Source organism: Lontra canadensis, unplaced genomic scaffold, assembly GCF_010015895.1.
Source record: "Lontra canadensis isolate GAN:19392208 unplaced genomic scaffold, GSC_riverotter_1.0 scaffold22, whole genome shotgun sequence".
Taxonomy (NCBI): domain Eukaryota; kingdom Metazoa; phylum Chordata; class Mammalia; order Carnivora; family Mustelidae; genus Lontra; species Lontra canadensis.
Window position 1 is genome coordinate 1,049,919 of NW_022631016.1, and position 16,355 is coordinate 1,066,273.

The following is a 16,355-nucleotide window of genomic DNA, read 5'->3' on the forward strand; positions in this document are numbered from 1 at the left end:
GGGGCTGCCAGTGCTCGTGTATACGTGGAGCCCACGCACGTGCCACGTGTGCCGGGCCCCTTCTCTACAAAGGCCCCGGGGTAGCCGGATGACAGTGCCGGGACATCACAGCATTCATACAAGGAACGACTGTCCACATCGTGGGATGGTCATGTATTTACAGAGACTCACCGCATGGTTCTTTGGAGAGCCGCCCCCCCGCAGCCACGCACACAGAGTGTACACACGCACACACGTGTGTGAGCACAAGCACACTGGTGACCATGCACACAGGCACACCCGTAGCACAGACGTACATGTGGGTACAGCATGTGAGCACACGCGTGTGAGCGCACAAACACACCAGTGAGCACATGTGTGAGCACATACGTACACAATGCCACAGCTTCAGTGGCCGGGGCTTTCGGTGCCTTGGGTCTCCTGGAACTTTCTGGAGCTTCATGGAAGGTATGACGTGCTTTTTTCTGGCAGCTCTGAGCGGCTCAGGGAGGCTGTCTGTCTGCACCGCTATGGACTCACCCTCGGCCTCTGCTGGGCGGCCAGTGACAGCTGGAAGCCCTCGAGGTGTTGGCGAGGCATCCTTTCCTCACCTCTGCCTGTCACTTGGACCCTCTGCCACTGTGGTATTTGGAAACGGTCCCCGCTGCCGTGGCTCCTGCCACAGGACGTGAGCCAGTGGCTGCCAGATGACACCCGTCCGCCGGCCGGAGTGGGCGCTCCACCCCGCGGGCACACGCTGCGGGGAACCCACAAGTGGCAGCAGCACTCTGCGGCCATCTGGCACATCCCAGAGGCTCTGGTGACCTGGGGCAGGACAGGCACCCCCTCGCCCCTTCTGAAGCCCGCCCCCCCTGCCGAGAGCAGGAGAACTGGGCCGAGTTGGCCTGGAATAGTCATTCACCTGCCAGACTGGCCGGATCTTGGAAAAGCCTCACATTTCCCCTCCCTGCCTCTCCACTCGGGGGCAGGAATGTGTGGCGGGAGGCCGGCCTGTCTGGGCCTGCGGCCGCCCCTCCTTGCACCTGGCTCGGGTCTTCTGGGGACTTCTTGGGGCCCCACCCCCGAGCACCTAACTCTTCACAGCCTGCCTGCGGCCCCGGGTCGTCCCGCTGGGGCCTGTCGGGAAGTGTGGCTGCTCGCAGCAGGCCTCGCCGGGACGGGGGCGTCCAGAATGCTCACTGCCCCGGTCCCGTGTTCCTTTCCTTCCTGTGCAAGAGATATGCTTCTTACTTGTATTAACAAAACAAAAAAAAATCCTGAGAAAGAACGAAAAATAAGTTTAAGGTAGCTTCGTCACAGGAAGCACGAGACAATGGGTTTCATCAGGCAACTTTACCACCATATTCTTGCTTCCTTCTTATTTTTTTAAATTAACAGACTTTATGTCTTTAAACTCAGGTTCAGGTTCACGGGAAGCGGGAATGGGAGCCCCTGCATCTGCCTCACCTGGTAACTGTCTCGCCGACGTGGCGTCCTGCTGGGGTGTCCCTGTCTCCGCTTGTGGTTCAGTCTACACGGCTCACTCTTGGTGTTGTTCCTTTCGTGAGTGTGGACATGCAGCCCACGGAAGCTGCCCACTGCCCCCCGCATCCTCCATGCTCCCCTGCCCGCCCCTCCCCACAGCCGCCCCCATAAACCGCTCGTCCTCCGTCTGCCGGGTGTTGTCCTGGACACGTACGTGTGCGTCCTTCTCGTGGCTTCTCCTTCCACTTAGCAGCCTGCCCCGAGGGGCCCTCACGTCCTGTATGTCCACTCCTGCCCCATGGGTTTCTTGTGGGTGACACGGGTTCTGCCCCGGGCCTGTCCACGGCCCTCTGTGCTTCCTTGCCCGGCGCGCCCGTGGCAGGCCCCGTATTTCCTCCTCAGCCTGGCGGGGCAGGCGGCCTTCCTCGCGGCGTTCGCTGCCGGTCTGCTCCGAGCAGGGATCCGTCCCCCTCTGCCTGGGGGCTCATGGCAGGGGCCACTGGCACACTTAAACTCTTTGGGATTGAGCTGTCTCCGAAACTCAGGCTCGACCACCCACACCAAGGCTGTGAGCCCTACAGCTGCACACGCGCACACACGCACACACACAGATGTGCTGCACACTTGCACACACCCACACGTGTGCCCACATGCACACACATGTCGATGCTGTCACGTGGCATCCAGACACCTTCAGAGATAAGGAGTGGCCAAGGGTCTGTGCTGGGCCTTGTCTTCCAGCCCTGCGCCCAAGGGGGCCATCCCCCAACTTCACGCCCAGGTGTGCCTCGGCACCGTGGAAAGGCCGACCCCAAAGGCCGAGGTGCGGAGGGCGCCTGCGCAGTAAGCCGCTGCCCGAGGCCCTTCGACCCAGTGAGGCCGGCCTCCGCCCGATGGGGGAGGGGTCAGCTCCTCTGTGGACACCCCCAGATGTCGAAGAGCTTCATCCCCCCACCTCTCCCCCTCGCCTGCGGGCTGGTTCCTGCTCTGCTCTGTGACCCTCTGCATCCTGGCCACGAGGAGGGAGCCGCCCCCGTGGCACAAGCCTTCCTCATGGTGGATGGCAGGAATGGGGGGCAGGGAGGAAGCTCGCTGGGTCCTCCCACCTTCCGTCTCAACTGGCTCTCGGGGCCTCTGCCCACGTCCCCTTGCTGAGGCAGGTCACGTGGCGGAGCCCGAGTCGGGCTGGGGGCACGCGTGTTCTCCACGGATGACGAGGCAGGTCACGGGAATCGGGCTTCTTCCCTACAGAGGAGCGGCACGGGGCTGGACTCCCCTGAAACGCGCTCCTACAGGCCCTGCAGCACTGGGGCTCGGCTCGGGGGCACTCGCAGAACGTGCTGGCCACGTGCACGTGCCGCCTGGCAGAGCGTGGCTGCGTGGACTGGCACACGGCTTCCTGGGGCGTCTGCACGGGCTGAGGAGGCCCACTTGCGCCACACATTCTCGTCCCCGAAGGACGTGTCTTCAGTGTGCCGTAGACCCGACGCTGGTTCGCAGACTAGTGCCAAAGTCTCTTCAACAGGGGCTTGGCCGTGAGTAGCTCGCACAGGTTCACAGGCTGATTAGGAAAGCAGCTGGTGCACATTTAATCGGAAACTTAAAGCTGAGTTATTAGCTGGAACTGGATTCCAGATCTCCACTCTCGGGAGCAGCAGGGGGAGGTGGTCCCACGTGGGCCCTGCGGGGTGCTGGGGGTGGGGCCTGGTGCTCCCGCCGCCTCGCACCCCCCCACCCCCGCACAGCCCCCGCACAGCCCCCACACAGCCCCCGTCCAGCCCCCTGGCCTCTGGCTGGGCTGCACACGGAGCCAGAACCTTCTGCACGCGGCCCTCCCCGGGGGCAGTCACGCTCCGGCCTTGCCCGCCACCACCCTGTCCCAAAACAACCGAGCCGGACGCACCTGTTCGCGCCTCGGAAATCTCTCCTTCAGGAAACGTGCGGCTGCGCGACCCCCACAGCTCCGCAAACCCCCTCACGCCTAAGCGGGGCCTGAGCCCTGACGCCACTCGCCAGCCCCCGGCCGGCCCAGCCCGGTTTCCTCCCACACATCCTCGGCTGCCCTTTCACTCATGGGGGAACATGCCCAAGGCCGCGGCAGGGACAGACGGCCAGCTGCACGCCCCTTGCGTGGAGACGCCCACGGGAGTCTGCGGGCTATGCCCCTGGGCTGTGGGCCTGCAGCGGGGTCTGTCCCTCAGGACTCCTCGGTGCTAGAGGCTGAGCTCAGGGACGCAGACCGACACGTGTGCACTTTTCGCCCCAGTGACCCAGCTGCCTGCGGCCCGTGGGAGGCGGCTGACTGCTGCCCTGGGGACAGACTCTCGCGGGGGCCCTCCTCCAGGTATGCTCCCTCGGGTGGCCGGGTGCTTGGTGCGCCCAGAGCCCAGGTGGGAGGCCGTGCGCTGCTGGCACCCTTGTCATGGAGCGCATAAATCATGGGCATGTGAGCCCTGCCGCCCGGGGACTCACAGCCACCATGTCACTAAATGGCGCTGACTATTACTGCAGAGCAAAGGAACGGCTGCTCCACTTTGCAGATCGCCGGCACTCCTGCCCGCACCGTGTCAAGTTCAGGTTTAATTGGTGTGTAGGCCGCGAGGCATGAATTACGGCGTGTGTGATTTATTTATGCAATAAAACTTACCGTTAACTGAGAGAGGAAAAATAAAGAGAAAAATCATATGTTTCACGCGATAATTACATAGTAAAGTTTGAATTAGGAACATCGCGGGGACCACAGACTTGCTCTGGACCAGGGAAGACCGGAAAGCAGAGTCATCGCTTTACTCCTTGCCTGGACACGGAGGAGGGCACAGTTCCGAGGTCAAGTGCGGGGGGACATGTGCGTCTGCGCTGGGTGGCAGAGGCCGCAGCCGGACAAGGACAGGGCTCAGGCCAGGGAGGCGGAAGGTGGATGAGAGTAAGACCCCTGATGATGGCCTTATGTGAAATGGAATCTTTGTGAAAACAGATTATTGGGTAGCAAGGTTTTTCACTCAGAGACGGGAAAAAAAGAAAAGACAAGAAAAGACAGCAGCGCTGGGCCTTCTGCGTTTCTTCTCACCGTCTGTCCCCACGCTGGAGTCTGACCGTGGTCCTCACAGCAGAACGTAAAACAGCAGCTGTCTGGCTTCCACGCGACATTTCCAGCAAAGAGAGGCTCTCCGTCCTCGTGCATAGACCGGCAGGGACAGGGTGGGAAAGGCCTCTGGGGACAAGGGCCCCGCGGGCAGGGGGATGGAGGGATGCTCAGAGTAGCCCAGGACTCCAGCGATGCCCAGATGACAAGGAGGTCACCAACTGGGTGGGCTCACTGGCTTACAGCCCAAGTCAGGCTCTCCCTGCCAGCTGGACACCTTCATCCTTAGGCTTGTGGCTGCCACTGTGCGGGGGGAGAAGAGGGGGTTTCGGGACAGCAGCACCCAGGGCCCTGAGAAGGGCAAGGGTCCAGGAGGACAGCCTGTGGGGAGAGGTCCTATGGACTCGGGAGGTCTCTGAGAGTTGCCTTGGAGCTGCCCAGCCCTGCCCGGGACGTTGTTCCGGGTTCCTGGGAGGATGACTTGGTTTTGTTCTACCTGTGAAGCTACCTCGACCTACAAAGACCCACTGCTTTCTCCCCCAGGTGGCCCTGATACTCCTGGGCTGAACGGAGCTTCCCTGAGCAGACCTCGCCGCCACCTGGGCCTTTACGGAGACGCCTCTGTCCCAGGGACGCTACCGCAGAAATGTCCGACACCGAGAGAGAAGAGCTTTCGTACAGCGGAGGAAACCGTCAGCAAAGCGGCCAGGCGGCCTGCTGATGGGAGAAGGTATTTGCAAATCATATATATGATACGGGGTTAATATCCAAAATATGTGAAGAACCTGTAGACCGGAGGTAACAATCCAGTTAAACTATGAGCAGAGGGTCGGAACAGACGTTCTTCCAAAGACCCCCAGACGGCAGCAGACCCATGAGAAGAGGCTCGGTGTCGCTCCACGCCGGGAGATGCAGCTCAGACCCACAGCGACACCGCCTCACCCCTGTCCGACGGCTCGTACCACAAAGACAGTAACAGGTGCTGTGGGGCTGCGGAGAAAGGGCAGGCGTCCTACGCGGTTGCTGGGAGTGCCGGCGGGTGCGGCCGCTGTGGGAAACGGTGTGCAGGTCCCTCAGGAAGTTACAGATAGAGCCGCCCCAGGGCCCAGCAATCATACGACTGGGTATTTACTGCCAAAATATAAAGACGCTCACTTGAGAAGAAACACGCGCCCTGACGTCACAACGGTATTTTCAACAACCGGCGCACTACGGCAGACACCGGGCTGTCCATCGAGGACGGCGGGTAGAGAAGGTGTGGGCCAGGGGCACGACGGAACGTGACGCAGCCGTCAGAAAGGGGGGGCATCTCGCCGTTTGCAGCGATATGGAAGGAGCTGGAGGGGGTTATGCGGAGTGAGACGAGCCAGAGAGGGACAGACACAGTGTGGTCTCACTCGTATGTGGAGTCTGAGACGAGCAAACACACAAACAGCAGACTCAGACCCTAAACACGGAGAACCACCTGGCAGCTCCCAGAGGGGAGGCCAGCGGAATGCGTCCGTCACATGCGGTGACAGGGCAGGGGCAGCCCCCGCATGGGGCTCGCTGTAACACAGAGAAGTCCAGGACGAACGTAAGATAGTGTCAGCCGGATTTCAGGTAAAAAATAATAATAATAATAAAATGTGGCAGTTTCAAAACTTTTGAGACTTAAATAAACAAGATGGATGTATTTGGGCCTACATCACTGTACCTACGTTCGGTTAATCGAAAAGCAACCCCAAACAAGCAAGGGTGCGTCCGTCCCGCACGTGTGTCCGACCCGACCGGGCCCCCTGGCCTTCAGCTCCGAGTCCCTCCTACGGGCAGGACTCAGCACGTTAGCGGGCTCCCAGCCCAATCGTGGCAACTCACAGGCGTCCCCACCAACGCCCGCAGGGGTGACCGGAAGCCTGCAGCACCCTGCTCTTCGACTGGGAGAGGGGGAGAGTGGGGTCCCGCGCTCGGGTTGGAGGGACTTTTCGGGCTGTGTTGAGAGGGAACCAGGGTCCCCTCTGTTCCCAGGTCACAGGGCAGGTGGACAGAAAGCCAGCGCTTCCCGACCAGAACTGTCAGGCACCCACCCTGACCGGGGCCCCGTGCTCCCTCGGCGCTCCTGCGGGTGCAGGAGACAGTGCCGATTTTGCCCTGGGCCGCCGACCCATCCCATGAGGTCACCTTGCCGTGGGATTGGGGTGATGCCAGATCCGCGCTGGCCTCTGCTTTCAGCGGCTGGGCAGTCAGCGGCACCAGACCGGTCAGCCGTCCTTTATCTGCTCCTAAATCATCCTGTGCGACGGCCACCCCACTGCTGTGTCGGGAGGGTCCGCACTCCCCTCCTGCTTCTCCGTGCCGTTCCCTCTGCGGGGAGCTCGTCAGCAGGAACATTCAGTGACGGCCCTGCCCCCGGGCACCAGGGTCCCACCTGGGGACGGCCAGCAGCTGGTCCGAAGTCAGAATGCCCTCCTACTGCCTGCCCTTGTGCACGGAGCACCAGCAGTCACAGGCTGGCTCCCAGTCTCCGCGGGGAGTGGGGGAGCCGGCAGGGCTGCAGGCAGCGGCTGTGGGGCCCCATAGAGGCATTGCGGGCCTGGGGAGCTTGGAGGTCAGGCGGCCCTCAGCCCGAGGGTTCCCCCCGCACCAGGCAGACCAGGGGTGTGGCCGCGTCCAGGAAGAGCGCGTCCCCTCGGGAGGCAAGTCCGTCAGGCCAACCGTTGCCAAGCAGAATGGACGCCCGAGGGCAGAGTCAGCAGCCTGAAAAATGAGTCGCAGGCGCCCAGGGAGGTCAGCTCCCACGGGTGGTGACCCCTGACCGAGCCCCGTGGGAGAGGGCTCTTCCCTGCTTCCTCCCGGTGGCTGTGCCTCACAGCTCATCGGGCTTCTCGGTCCCGGCATCAAAACCCACCTTGCCCCTGGGGGCGGCCATGGGGCTCTGCACAGGCTCACCTGCCCTACGTGTCGCTGGGATCACTTCTCAAGGAAACCGGCACCTCTGGGCCAGGCTCGGCTGGCCCCTGCCCAGGAGCACGCGGATATGAGTGGCAGACCCCGATCAGCCCTCTCCGGGGTAACCTCCTTTACACACGGGGTTACGCCAAGAGGCAGCTGCCGGTGAGCTCTCTGCGCCCTCAGATCCGCCACGGCCAGGGGATGGCTGCCCCTCGCAAATCCCAGGTTCCCTACAGGGGCTGAGTCCCTGGGGCTGCAGCCCCGAGGTCTTGTCCGTTTGACACATGATTTCATCTGGAAAGGGGCCAGCGATGCTGGGGGTTGGCCCCAGGCCTCCAGGAAGCCCTACGCTCAGGACGGCAGGCTGGTCCTTCTGCTAAAGACGGGGCCCTCCCTCCAACTTACCGTCAAGGGGGCCCTCCCCGCCTGTGCTGCCTGGGCACGAGGGGAAGGGGACATCTCCCGGGCTGTGGGCACTGGTCCTCCTCTCCTGGCCTCTGGGGCTCCGGCTCGGGCACTGCCCGCCCCCATGTTCCCGCCACAGGGTCAGTGACGGCTCGTCTCCCTCTGTCCCTCCGTCCCCTCTCAGTCTCTTCTCTCTCCCTCCCTGGGTGCACGTGCGGGAGCCCGACCGGCGGGAGGACGCAGCCCAGACGCGGCTCCTGCTCCGCTCCCGGCCCAGCCCCAGCCCCTGGCTTCCTGCATCCGCCTGGTTCCAGAACACCTGAGCGGCCAGGAGCGTGTGCTCCACACGGACAGCGGGGGATGGAGGGGGACGGAGGGCACATGCCGGGAGGCGCCTCCTGTCGCGCAAGGTACCCAGACATGCACTCAGAAGGGCGCAGGGAGAGGAGTGCCTCCTCAGGCCCCGGCAAGAGGGCCGCGGTGGGTGTTAGGGCCGAGCTCTTGCTCCCGCAGGCTGGGGAGCCGGAGTGAGCCCAGAGGGTCAGGCTGCTGTGCGCTGAGGGGCCAGGCTGGGGAGATGCTGCCGCTGCTGGCCGGGCCCTGGACGTGATTGCTGGTTGCTCCGCTTAAAGCTGTTCTCTAGAGGCTAAATGTTGGCCGAGGAGCCCGTTTCCTCTGCCGCTGGCCCGGGCGGCCTCCCCGCTGGGACCCCTGCGTCCCCCGCAGCCCCGCAGCCCCGCAGCCCGGCTGGTCCCGGCCCCGAAGAGCACTCGGCACGGCCCTCGGAGGGAGACCCCGCGGTGCTCGGCCGGGTGCCCAGCTGGAAGCGCAGGGGTGAGGCCGGCACTGACCGCCACCTCCGTGAAATGCTCCACCGCGGCACCCGGACTCCCGAAAGCTCTCCTCCGACGGGCACCTTGAGGGCGGTGCCTGGGAGAAGCAACCCTCGCCACTGGTTTCTTGCAGTCGTTTTCTGGAAAAGCCTCGTCCGCATCCCTCGGGCGGTGACTGCAAAGTCGTGCAGAGAAAACCACCTGGACAGGTCCGCTGGGGTCGTGCACGCGCGGAGGGAGGGCACCACGCGGGATTTTTATTTTTTCTTCAGCTCCTTTGTGGTTTCCAAACGGCGTCCGTGTCTAGAGTAACTGAAGAGGAGCGGTCCGCACGGAGGGGGGCGGCCATCACCCCGAGGACACAGGGCTCGGTGAGCATTTACTGCCGGACATTTGTCACAACCCGAGCCGTGTAGGAACTTCCCCCACAGCTAGAAACGGAGAGAAACACAGTGAAACAGCAGGCGGGAGGGGAGGGCGATTTATGCGCTATTTCTCTCCGACACAAAAGAGTAATGGGGAGGTCATGTGGGCAAGGTCAAAGGACAATTTGACTTTCGCAGGATGACCCGGGGCCATCTGTCCTTTGCGGAGCTGATGAGCTGTCAGTGTGGGGTGAAGGGAGGAAGGGGGGGCCGCTTTACTGATGAGAGCCCCCCGCCCCCTGGACGGGTGCCGCGTGCAGCTCCTGCACTCGGCCTGGAAGTCCGGGGAGCACAGCCCGGGCGGGGGACCCCCAAAGGCTCTGGAAGGCATCCCACCCGGGGACCGGCCTCCGAGGAAGGAAGGCCCTTTTGTCCCTGCAGAGAGCCATGCAAAGCTAGCGCTACCGCTCTTCCGTGAACTGGGAGCCGTTCCCACAGGGGCTTCCTCTCCAGGGTCCCTTCTCCCGCGTGGAACCCTTTGTTTCTCTCCCTCCGAGATTTCCCACCCTGCGTTCTCTGACTGCCGACCCCAGCTTCGTTCTGGGCCACACGGTGAGGAGCCCCAGACGAGAGCCGCTGGCCCTGCCCGAAGGGCCGCCCTGTCAGCTTGTCTCCCGTCCACGGGTCAGGGTCACCTCCTGCTACCGTGACTGGACACCCCGGGCCCCTTGCTCAGGTCCTTGGCCTCACCGTCCGACCTCTTCCCAGCATCTTGGTGCGAGAAGCAGAGGCTTGCCGGGCCCGCGGGGCTTGGTTTTAGTAATTGAGAAGCCGGGAGTCGCGGGTGTGGGACCCTCACTCTGTGTGTTTGCTGAGAAGCTGTCCCTGGAGAGGGCAGAGCCATTGACAGGACCGTCCCCAGCAAGACGGGCTGGGAGACGCGCAACCACATGCTTTCTGTCATTCAGACGGCTCTGACCGTACGCACGGACTCGGGGTCCGTGTGCCATCTTGCCCGCGTCCACATGGCAAGCGTCCAGGAATCGTCTGGATTACTCTGTGCCTGGGAGCTGCCGGTGTAGCTCTAGTCTCCCGGAAGGACACTGGTCCAGAAAGGGAGCGGAGGGCATGGCCTGCACGTGGCACCCGGGGAACAGACCCCGGCTTGTGCCACCAACAAAGGCGGTTGGTCATGGGCGCTTCTCCCTGACTCCCTCTTGTTTCATTTACGAGGATTCAGCAAAGATGGACTCAGGAGGGTGCGGTGGACCTTGGGGGTGCTGCCCCCAGCCCTGCCCCCGCAGAGAGGTCCGAGGAGGCAGGACGCGTCAGGCCGTCAGGAAGCGAGGCTGACACTGTCCGCGTCTCGGCGACGTGAGGAGTCGTGGACGGTGACGGTGCGAGGCCTTCTCGCACGGCCCCTTCACAAAGGAAGCGGGCGCCCGCCGTCTCTCTGCGCGGGAGCGGCCCCAGGGGTCCCATCACGGTGCCACGGATGAAGCCAGAGCACCGGCTTCACGAAGCGTGCGGACACGGTCTCGCGGCCGCTGCCAAGGCCCGAAAGGACCGCGCAGCCGTCGCACAAAAAGCCGGTCAGCGTCGCGAACGCTGCCTCGCCCGCCCTATCTGGGGCCCGGTGCTCCACGCAGACGCGTCAGCGGGCGTGTGTGCAAACAACGTCCCCGGGGGGCACCTGCAAAGTCCCAGGGGCTGAGCCCGCAGAAGGCCCGCGGGGTCCCTCCGTGAAAGGGAATCTCTGTTCCCGAAATTCCTCACTGCGTCCTGCGCCACGTCAGCGGCCCCGCGCTTCGGCCGGGGGCTTCGTATGGGGCTGTCTGCCCCTGCACGTTGGGCCTGTGGGGACACGGGGGGCGCTTGGGGGTGCAGCGGGCACGTGGGACTTTGGCGGGATGGGGAGGTTCAGCGGGTGTTGGGGCTCACGGCAGGCGTGGGGGGCGCCCGGCTTCCTCCCCCCGCCAGCATCTCCGGGCTGCCGGAGCCAAGTGCTGCAGACCCAGAGACTCCCAGCAACGGACATTTATTTTCTTACATCCCGAAGGCGGGAAGTCCGAGACCCCGACGTGGGCAGGCGGGTTTCTCCTTGGCCTGTGGACAGCCGCCTCCTCCCTGTGCGTCTGTGTCCTGAGGCTGGTCGGATGGGTTTGGGGGCCACACTAGTGGCCTCTTTTTAAGCTGATGACCTCTTTAACGACCTTGTCTCCAAATAAAATCCTGTCTCCCCCGCGCATACGACTGTAGCTTTTCTCTCGCCGCAAGAGGGAGGGTCTGAAGAGCCCCGAGATCCTTCTGGACCCAGACATTCTCCTCCCTGCCCCGTCGTGTGGAGGGCTGACCACTTGCCCTCCTATGATCAAGACCAGCCAGCCGGCTCACTGAAGCGGCCCGCACGTCAGGGGCTGTGCCCTGCAGATGCGATTATGGCCGGAGGCCTTCTGAGTGTGTGCTGACCCCCTGGTGTCCCACAGGGTCCGGCTGTCCCCTGCACACAGGTTCCCGGGAGGTCGGTGGGTGTTGATTTGTGGTCACCGGCCCCGAACCTCCCAAGGCTTTGAGCCCAGACTGCACGCACCTGTCCCTATGGCGTCCTGTCCTGACTGGGCTGTGGGCCACCGTGGCCCCTGGGCTTGCAGGCATTAGTGTCTGTCCTGAGCTGCTGCGCAGAAGTCCGCAGGAGGCCCGGCTGTGTCTCCCCACGGCGCGCGGGCATGCCGGTAAAGGGCCCCTGGACAGTCCCGTCGGGAAGGTTCGGAAGGACATGGTACTCGGCTCTGGGAGTGCGGCCGGGTCTACCCGGGGCCAGCGTCCTGCCCATGCCAGCGGCCTGGGGCCTCTCAGCAGGCACAGACGACGAGGAGCCGTCGCTCGAGTCGAATCTCTTCGATCAGACTCAGCAGCTGTTTCACACTGTTTTTATCCGTTTCCAGGTTTCGTGGTTTTGTCCCCTTCATTATACAGATGGAGCAAGATTTGGGTTGGCTGTTCTGGCGTGCTGGGCATGTCACGACTCCCAAGATGCGTCTGTGGGAGTCCCACACCCCGTCTCTGGAGGTCAGGACCTGGCCGTTGGCCCCTGCCATCTGGGACACCTTCCCCCGGGGCCTGGGGCCACGCTCTGGCAGCACCGGCCATGCCCACCACTGCCCTTCACGGCCCACAGAGCAGCCACGACGCGTGTCTGGGAACACAGGCTCTCTCTTCAACCGCACCCTTCTCAAGGCCTGGGAGGGGATGTTCTCTGACCTCTGGACGGAAACAGGCTCACAGGGGCACCGTCAGTCCAGCCACTACACAGTCCGCTCCCCAGGCTTCCGTGCCCTTCCCATCAGCCAGAGTCCCCGTGTCCATCCGCCACTGACGGCCACGCCCAGTGGCTCCAACCCACGCTGTGAAGCCACCGCACAGCGTCGGGCAGCCCGACCGCCCAGCCCGTCCTACAAGTTCCTCCTGTTTCTGTCCATAAAGAGGGCACAGTCTTGCTGTTCTCCTAGAGGGCCTGGTCTGCCTCTTGGGTCACAGGTCATGCCTGAGCTCTGGGCCCCTGGGATCTCAGCTGGGTTTTCAGTTTCAAAGCCGTGAGAGGTCCTGGGGACAGAGGGCTTTGCAGACCAGGAGCAGGTGGAGGGGGCAGGGCAGTGCGAGATGCCTGGAGGGTCATTGCACCCCCTTACTGGACGCTGCCCCCCGTCTTCCCCAAGGCTGCCCCTTTCACCGGCCCAGGTCCCACTGGGCTGAGACCCCAGCGGCACTGCCAGCAGGGCTGAGAAGCTGGTTTGCAGGAGCCGTGAGCCTCTGGCTGCTGGGGAGAAACGCTCCTCAATCCGGCACAGAAGCTCTCCGGTCCTGATGGGGTCCAGGCGGCGGTTCACAGCCCAGGGGTTCTTGGGGGTCCAGGCTCCGGCTCTGGCAAGTTTTCCACCCTGGTGCATAGGGCAGTCTCCTGGTCATCAGAGCCCCCTCTACACGGGCGCCAGGCTCCAGGCTCCAGGGGACCCCAGGTGGTCCCCGGGGAGAGCTCTTGCTGTGTCTAGGAACCATGACACCCAGGGTCATTCGTGCCCCTGGCCCTCACGGGGTCCGCAGACTCAATCTACACTTCTGTCCTGAGCTTCTGCTCCCGGGACCACACGTACAAGCCTTGATCGGTGGGGATGGTTAAGGGGACACAGGGCTTGGGGGGGGCTGTGGTGGGTCTTCTGGAAGGAAACACCCTGGAGTGTCTAGGAGAGAGCTGGAGAGCCCCGAGTGTGGGACGCCCGCACACCACGGTGGTCTTGGCCCTGCTGGGGTCCGGCAGTCTGCTGGCTCTCTCCCTGTCTCCCAGACGTCGAAGCTTCCTTGTTTCTGATTCCCCAGCCTCTCGCGAGCCGCTCTCCATGGCAGGCCGACCTGGGTCCCTGCAGAGGACAGAGGACAGGCGCGCGTGAGGGAGCCTGGTCACTGCAGCCCGAGGGCCTTCTCCCTCGTTCCTGCCCCTGTGGCATGTGTGCAGTGGACCGTCCCTGCGTCTGTGAAGGACTTACTCTCCTAAACGCTCCCACAGTCCCATAGCCCTGCCCTGTGCGCTGGGGGACGCGGTGGTCACTCAGCCGGGTGCATGGGGGCTCCGCGGGCGCGGCGGAAAGCCAGCGTGGGCCGCACGTGCTTTGGGCTGCCGTCTCCTCCTGGGTTCTGGAGGGAGCGAGGAGTCGGACAAATGTGTAAAATGAAAGCAAAGCTGTGATGAGAGAGCAGAACCCGATCTTCGAGGAACCTCCGCGGCCCCGTGTCTGACGCGTCCCGTGTGTGTAAGTGACACGCTGCTTTAATTCATTTTTATTTAAAAAGATTTTTAAAATTTGTTTTAGAGCGAGAGTGTGGTGGGGGGAGGGGCAGAGGGAGAGAACCTCCCGTAGACCCCCTGCTGAGCGCAAAGTCGCCCCGACCGACCGTGAGATGGTGACCTGAGCCGAGACCAGGCAGCCCAAGCCCAGCGCCTGCCCCTCCTGCTCCCTGGACCCAGGTCGGTTTCCACAGCCCGAAACAGGTCAGGGTCTGGGGGCGGGCTTGTGACTGACGGGGTGAGGACCGGCGAGACCCGCAGACCCTCCCCACCCCCTGCGGCCCGGGACAGGGACTTCCGGTGACTCCAGCTTGGAGCACGTCCAATCTGTTCCCTCCAAGGACCGGGTTTCCAAATGCACTTCCTGTGCCCTGAGGAGGGGGCAGAAGACACCCGTCCGGGCCTCCCTGCCCCACGGACACTCGCACCGCGAGCGGGCTGGCTCCTGCTGGACACTCCATGAGGCAGGGAGAAGGTGAGTGTGTGAGATAATCACTTACTCTGCACTTAAACTTGAGGAATAAAAAGAAAGATCTCTGATTTCCAGAAGCACGGGAACCAGCCCCGAATGGGGGTGCGACGGGGGCCTGGAATCCACTGTCCCCATGCATGTCCCCCGCAGTGGCCGCCCGGCCCCCAGCCGGCTGCGGCAGGAACAGGTGATGGGGGAAGCTGCCTTTCGGGAATGAAATCAAGAGAAGTGCACAACCGGCCAGGCTCCGGGGGCGGGCGGCCGGCCTGGCTGAGCCTGGGTGCCACTGGCCACTTGGTCCTGAGGAGGTTGTGGGCCCGCATCTGGCGGGGACGCGGCCTGCTGCGGAGGTGCGGCTCACGCCCGTGGCCCGGCCTGGATGGTGGCCCAGGGGCGCGGTCCCCGTGCCTCGTTCTAGCCACGGGCCTCCGGTGCCTTCTGCAGCGGTAGGTTCCGGGCTGGTGTGTTTCTGAGAACACGGGCTGAGCCGCTAACGCTCTGTCTTCACTTTGTACGCCTCACCCCTGCGGCACTCGAGGTGGAAGCGAGGTTCGTCTGGGGTTTCCCAGTCCTGCCTGGGACTCACGTGGCCTCAGCAGTGTTCCCGTGAGACCACACTGACCCCTCCCTTCTCCTGGAGGCTCCAGCCGCCCACCAGCAAGGCAGCCAGAGAGGCCCCCTCTCCCGAGGGCAAGAAGGGAAGGAGGAAAGCCGGCTGGTCACCCCTTCCCGCCAGGGCTGCCGCTGCCCTCCTGAGTCCTGAGGGCCGCCTCCCTTGCATGGGGCCCCGCCACGTGCACCTGCGGCTCCTCTCCTCTCCCTGAAACTGCTGCAAGCGCAGAACCCCTTTGTCCGGCTGGCTGAGCGGCTGCACACCGTCCTTGCTGAGGCCCCCAATCTGTGTCTGGACAGTCCCCTGGGGGCCACCCCCGCCCCACAGCGGCCTGGAGTGGTCCCACACCTAACCACACGCATGACCGCTTTTCACAGCACAAGGACCAGGTGGGAAGGGCCTGGTGTGGCCCCCAAATTTTGATGTTCTCCCCCAGGCCTCAGTGTCCCACACGCGCTTTCAGGACACGTGGTCACAAGGATGGGACCACCACAGAAAGGCTCCATCCTAGCCTTCTGGACAGGTGGGAGTGTCCTCTAGACACCCCCAGACCAACAGAAGCGGAGAGGAGCCCACGGCCGCCCGCGGTGCACTCTGAGGCCCAGAGAGGTGCCGATGGCAAGGTGGGAGTGCACCCTCCACAGACGGCCGCCCAGTGCCGGAAGTGTGCTGAGACTGGAGGGGCCGCGGGCCGCCACCCCGGAAGAAGGGGACAAGGGCACCTGCGGCCCGACGAAATTGATGCTATCGCCCCAGGAGAGGGCGGCGGCAAAGCTGGAGATTGCGTTCACGCTGATTATCTTGAATTTGGGCTAATGTCCCATGAAAACAGAGTCTCTATCACCAAATTCATTAATTAAGGTCCCAGTTGCAGACTGACTGTGACTCAGAGTTGCTTGTGGACGGGACAGGCCGTGCTCCCCGCCGGTGAGGCCGTTGTGACTGGGTGGGTGGGTCTGTCTCGGAGGCGCAGGGTGGGACAGAGCGGGGAAGCCCAGACGGGCCTCAGGCGGCTGACGCACTCTTCAGTTCGAGGTCGGGGTCTGAGGGGGTGTGCTCCGAGCTCAGGCTGGAGCGTGGGGTGGCGGTCCTGTGCCCGAGAGGGACTGCACACCCCCCACCCCCATTTGCTGCCCGCTGCAAAGGGAGGCGTCCCTGACTGTGGCGGAGAACGGCGCCAAGCCCCGGGCCCACAGCTCTTCTGTCCGGTGACATGGGGCCAGCTCTGCTGCCTCCTCTTCCCCGCGTCCCAGTGGCCCGGAGGCCGAGACCCTCCCGGGACGATTCTCCTGCTGCCGCCGCGACTCCTCATCCACAAGCTCTCTCCCGTGGCAGCCGCCCCTTCAGCCG